At 36.0% G+C, this 6627-nt stretch overlaps 1 protein-coding gene across 5 annotated transcripts in view; it reads right to left on the reverse strand.

Moving 5' to 3' along the window:
- The window catches only part of CDKAL1 (CDK5 regulatory subunit associated protein 1 like 1), a 681380-nt gene that overhangs the window by 285039 nt on the left and 389714 nt on the right, over nt 1-6627 (reverse strand). The gene's annotated exons all lie outside the window — the stretch shown is intronic.

The raw sequence follows: 6627 nt of genomic DNA on the forward strand, positions 1-6627 counted from the left end.
TGCTCATAATGAAGTCAAGACTACCAATGGTTTACTTGCTTTGTCTATTCTGTGCTGATTTTACTAAAAAATACTACAATATGTTTCAGAAGACATCTTAGGCTCAGCGTTAACAGGCCCACCAAATGCATAAGATGATGGAAATCATGACTGAGAGGTGCAAACAAAATGATTCCAGTTAGCAGTGGGAAGATATAGTAAGGCTGGCCGATCTATTTATCCAATCCATGTTTTTGTTAGAAAGGTCAAAATGCTGAAGAAGTTCAAGTCTGAACTGGGAAAACTCATGGAACTTCAAGGTGAAGGTGGCAGTTCTGGAAAAGCTACTGGGGATGAAGCAGGTGCCAATGCTGAGTGAACAGATGGATATGAGCCCCCAACCCAAGAATCCGTTTAAAATTCAGACACAATGATGACAAACAAAAAAACCTATTTGCAATTATGTTTTATTCATGTAGATGCCTCCAGCTCTTCACACAAAGACTATATAGCACATAATAAATACTCAATTAATATTTGCTAAAGGAAGGAAAGGGATGGGGCAGGAAGGAGGGAAATGCTTCAAATGTTTAACCTAGGCAAAGCCAAATTATTTTCAAAAAAATATTTTTCTACTGTTCTTGTGGGTAGGAAATCATTTTTCAGAAAGTTTTCTAAATATAATCAAATGCCACAGAAACAGATACCACCACACATTTTCAGAAAGAACGTATTTGCTCTTTCATCCCTTTGTGTAGCGTGTCCCAGTAGTTCACACCCAGCTACAGAACAGCTTTGTCTGCAGAGGGCCGGCTGCCAGACCAGGGTTGGCCTCTCACTGGCCAGTGACAATGAGCACAGTAATGGCTCTTGGTCCTTGTCTGTAAAATGGCTATAGTGACACTGGATGGTTCCAATTCAATGACAGGAAATTTTCCACTGAAAAAACAACATAGGACCTGATACCTGGCACAAGGGCAATTACCACACACAGTTACTTCTCTAAGTTGAAGTCGCTCCAAAGATAAACTACAACTAGAATTATATTAAATATACATCAATAAATGTATGAACAGAATGGTGGCTCATGTAAGAGAAAGCTTTCGAGTCAGCTTGGTTAGAATTCTCGCTCCACCATTCATTAGCTAGGTCGCCATGGGGGAGTTACCTACATCTCTGAGCTTAGGTTTTCTCAGCTGTAAGATGAAGGCAATCATTCCATACCTTGGAGGGCTGATGAAATAAGAGAATCCATACAAAGCAGTTCCCACTCTGCCTGGCACACAGTAAACAACAAACACTAGCAACTGTTACTATTGTGCCAGACACCAAAGTAACAATGAGGAGATATGGATCCGTCCCAGGTCTCAACATGGATTTTTTTGTTTGTTTTTTTTTTTGCTGGAGCAGGCAGCGTTGCTTCTGGAAATTGGAAATAACAGTATGTGTAGTAAGACATTAGTGTTACTCTGGAATTTCCATTTGGAGAAGAAAACTACTTCTGTGATAGTAAAGTTACAATAAAAAGGATAATTGTGGCATAGCCTGTTCAGACCTATATGCAGAAATTGCCCTGTTTGCAAATGGGAACTACCCAAGCACAGAAATAGAGCTTGATGCAGGGCTTTAAAAACAATAAAGTTAATTAAAAGAAAAAAGATACTTTTTATAGAGTTCAAAAACAAGTTAATTTTTTCTCAAATTCACGTTTATAGTGTTAACCGTCAAGGAGTTAAAAAGTAATGAAATAAATGCTTAAAACCACTTCAACCAACTTCGATTATAAGAAGCTTTCTGAGTCTGCTTTTTAACTCATTAAGTGTTTTTCAAGTTAGGTTTGTTGTCTCAGTGCAGCTTTTCGTGGTGATTTTTGTCAAGAAAGAAGTCCAAAAGTCACTTACACTTTTGATTTGGAAAATCTAAATCATCCTGATGAATTTTTTTTTCTTATAAGCCAACATTATGAAGATGAGTTAAAATTAAAGAAAAATGAAAAATATAGTTTAAGTATTAAAACAAGTACTAAAATCATAAACCAGGAGCTAACACCCTTTAAAAGAACCAATGTGCCAAATCCCTGAGCCTTTTTCCTTTATATTCTTTGGGGTCGAAGGAGGAGACGTTGACGTGAATTGGCTTTCGGAGGGTGTGCAGAACGAGGCCATCAGCAGCCCATCTGCCAGTGGCAAGAACACACCTGCCACTGACCTCGGATGTGGACAGGGGCAGATCTTCAGGGTTGGTGCCAGCCAACAAAAATGAAACAAAAAAATCAGCCCAGGTACCGCTTCCGACACACACACACACACACACACACACACACACACACTTTTGACAATTATGAATGGGAAAGAAAAAGCCACACATAAAGCAAAAATCACTGCTACGAACATCAAAATACAGAAATATTATTAAAGATTAAACAGGAAATATCCCAGTTGGCATTCCTTTCGGAGTGCCTTCCCTTTACAAGCATCTCCATCTCACTGCCTTCCTGCCTCCATTTCTTTCCATAAGGTGTCTCAGGGTCTGGAGCAGAAATGCTAGGTCAGAAGCAGACCCTTCTGCTCTGTTCTGACCCCACTTCTTCAGTCCTCCACTGTGCTGCACTAGAGACTGCTTTCATTGCCACAGAGGCTAGTCTTCATTACCAGGAAAGTGGGATAGTACCTTTATATGCCCCCTCCCCGGAGAAGACCTGAAGTACCCCCAAAGAAAACCCAGCGAATGAGTGGCTGCATACATTAAAGCCATCTGTTGTCACCATCTGCCCAGGAAAGTTATCCCACTAAGCCTGGCCCTTGAAGTGATGATCCTCTCTATGTCTACTGGGAACCCTCCATATTGTCTGGAACTGTCAGGGTTTATTCTAACAAATGTTAGGAGAAGGAGAGACTACATTTCCACTGTATAGTGTTAAAACTGGGCAGGGGGAGGAGGCATTGCTTTCACTTACAAGATGGAATGAATATCGACTGGCTTCTATAAATAATTTCTTCAAGTGAAGATAGAACTCAAAACAATATCCCTGAGATATTATGAATCCAGGACTCTAGTTATATGTATTTTGGGTTGAATATATTTTTGCATGGAAAAGATTCATAATTTTTTCAACTCCAGATTCTGAACTTCCAACTTCTAAAAAATATTGGAAACCTCAGGGACAGTCTATAGTAGATGAAAAGATTTTAACTGTAGCATTTCCAATGTTGTCTCACTTTAAATAAGTCACTTGATTTTGCTGAATCGCAGTTTCTTTATCTGGAAAACAGGAGATTAGACCCGATTATTTCACACAACTTTTGGGGTTAGAGATCTCCTTTGACACTGATGGAAGTCATGGATCCCTTTCCAAAGATAAGGCACATGCAACATTTTACTTGATGTATCAGGGGATTCATAGATTCTTAGATATGCATCGGTGGAGAAATTCCTGGACTTTATGCTAAAATATGATGCTCACTCAATGCACACAACAAACCATTTTCTTAAATGAAGATACATAATTTTTACTACTAGAAAATCAATTTATTCACACCCCCACTTAATAGCTGTTGGATAATTCCTTGAAAAATATAAGTTTAATGAGATTCTGAAATTACACACCTGCCCATGGAACCCACACATACCCATTCATTTGGTATAATTGTAAAATAATCACTCTATCAGCCAAGAATGGCCACTTTTGGTTGGCAAGTGACGTAAGTACAACAAGAGTCATAATTTCTCTGGCTTGAGACTTTCAAAGTTTTCACTAAACATTAATGAAATTGCTATTCTAAGCAACCATCTCTGAAAAGAGATTTTCAAAAATAATAATTTCCCTTTTACATCAAACATAGGCTGTTCACTTAAAAAAACAGAATAAAACTGGTTAAGAAAGAAGCATCTCAACTGGCAACAGTCAAGTGATAGTTTATATATAATCTTTCAAGATTTTAATAAAATTAATGTATTCAATTTTTATATTCAATAAAACTCTTATTAAAAACAGTAGCTTTTATGAGGACTATCAAAGAAGGTGATATAATTAAAGATGTATAGTTCTTTGAAGTTTTACTAAAATACCCCATTCTGAGGGGGTTAGACATAATCATCATTCCTGGATTCAGGGTTATTACTTACCAAGACAAGTAGAAAAAGTAAAGCCAAAAGCACATCCCTCATTTAGGAACTCTAGGACCTGATTCCCAAAGTACCTTCCACGTTCTAGAATTCTAGCATCTAGGACATATCTTCCTGTCAACATAAGTAAAAAATTTTAGTTTCTACTTATCTTTGCTACTATGGGTAAAAATCGATGAAAAAGCAATAGTAATGCAAAAGAGTTATACTCCTATTGAATTATTAATAGGCAATACAACTGTAAATGTTTTTGTTCACCATTCTTCACTGCCCTCGCAAACAATTTCAAAATGGGAGCTGCTGAAGCATGAAGATTGTTTGCAGCCATTGCTTTCTGAAATCACAGCGCTGGGAATTGGTGGAATTCTTACCTCCTTGGTTATTATCGGGCATTGTGAACTTTCTGTGAAAGCAGACTATAAATTCACAAGGGGGGTCCTTTTCCTTCAATCAAGGAAATGTTTAAAATGACCCCCATCTGCCATTTTAATATATTCTTCTCAGAGACTGTCATAAATATTTAATATAAAAGGCACCATTTAAGCACAATGAATAGCTTATGAAATTAAAGTTGGCTGATGAATTACACTGTAAACATAATACACTGTAAATAATGACAAAAAATATGAGCAGCATTACTAATTTCACTTGCTTCTCTTGACATTTCTTAAGAAATATTTTAAAAAATACTTAGATATGAAGGTCAACTTAATTGGCATGAAAGAGTGACTAACTCTATAGAAGCATTAAACTCTTGACTCTATATATAACATCTAGGTACAGTACCCCCACTGAAACAATAGCATATTGATTTTCCATTTTTCAAGAAGTCTCACTTAACCTGCTAACTACTTTCACAAAAAGTCACAGAACTAGGAGGATACCTTGTATCTAGTCCCTGGCTTAGTCTTTTGTATTCAAACAGGAATCAACACCTAACAGTGGACTTTTCTATGGAAGACATTCAGTACGTATTTATTAAATGAGTGCACACAGTTATTGTCAGATGCATATACTGCATTCAAAATTGCTAAGAAAATATGCTTTTCTTTTCTGGTACTATTATAACAACAAACCTGCATATTTTCCACTCTCATTAATAGCCAGAAAAAATCTCTTATTCTTGGTTTTTTGAAAAAAAAAATGAATAGCTGTTACCTCTTCCCCTCATAACTCCTAATCTCTCAATTCTTCCATTTAAATCAAACAATTTCAATTTCTTTTAATTTTTCTCAGAGGTCTCTTTTTTTCTAACACATTTTTAATGGATTTTTCCAGAGTGTAATAGAAGTATTATTTCTCAATACTTACAAAGTTTAGCCCAAAGTAATGTTAACTCTTACAAGAACAACATATCCTTGACATAATAAGTGTGCTGCCCAGATTCCCTTGTGGGGTTAGGCCCAAGCCTCAATTCTTTACATAAACAACTTCATAGGTTCAACATACTATATACCTATGGATGTTTTCGACCAAACAGTATACAGTTAAACCAATTTCTCTCATATTGATGTCATGCACCAATACCCTTTGTATGTTTTTACTAAGTAAAATGCAATATTGTTCCACACTAAGTATATCATCTGTATAAAACCATCCGCAGGCTATACACAGAGCTCTGTAGATTATTCTTCAATATGAATGCATTTTCCTAAAATTCTTATGGGAAAAGTACACTGGGAATTATCAACATTTTCATTTATGTTAAGATAGTCAATTTAATGGTTTCCCTGTTTTTATATGGACAGTTCCATCATAAAAGAGAGAAACAAAATTGGTTGGAAGTATTCTTCCAAATGTCACAGTACTCACTAATTAATATAATTGGCTTGGTATTTTGACAACTGGTTGAGGTTCTACTATCTCCTCAATCCTTATCATTAGAGTGATTTATAGATGTGTCTATTTAAAAGATGATTACTGTATATAATGGAATCTAAGACATCTAAATATCTTTTAAAATCACTTTTTAATAACTTTTAGTTTGCCTTAATAAGATATCTTTTACTCAAATACCATCCCACCCAATAAGCATTCTTATGCCTAACACATAAGATATATAACAAACATAAATTATTTTATTCATTCATTTTAATAGATATCTCAAATGGTATATAGCTACAGCTTAACTTACAAACCATTTGATAAATGATGGAAGTTTCTGTGCATTATTTAGACTCACTAAAACCAACTTTGTGATGAACAAAAGCTTTCTAAGTGAGAGCTCTTGCCTGAATAAAGTCAAAATACAAACCTCAACCCCTATTTTTCTATTCTCACCTCAATCTTACAGGCTGTTGTCCTGAAAAAGCATGGAGTTGTTTAAATCAAACAATTAAAGTCTTAAGTTGAATGAGATGAATGTAATGCACAAGGAAAATAAGCAATCCTCAGTTTACCCTCGCCATTCTTTGACTATAGCAGCTTGCCTGTTCTTTTTCACAATCTCTCTCTCTCTCTCTCTCTCTCTCTCTCTCTCTCTCTCTCTCTCTTCATGCATACATGCATTCACACACATATCTG

Source organism: Myotis davidii, unplaced genomic scaffold (assembly GCF_000327345.1).
Source record: "Myotis davidii unplaced genomic scaffold, ASM32734v1 scaffold53, whole genome shotgun sequence".
Taxonomy (NCBI): Eukaryota; Metazoa; Chordata; class Mammalia; order Chiroptera; family Vespertilionidae; genus Myotis; species Myotis davidii.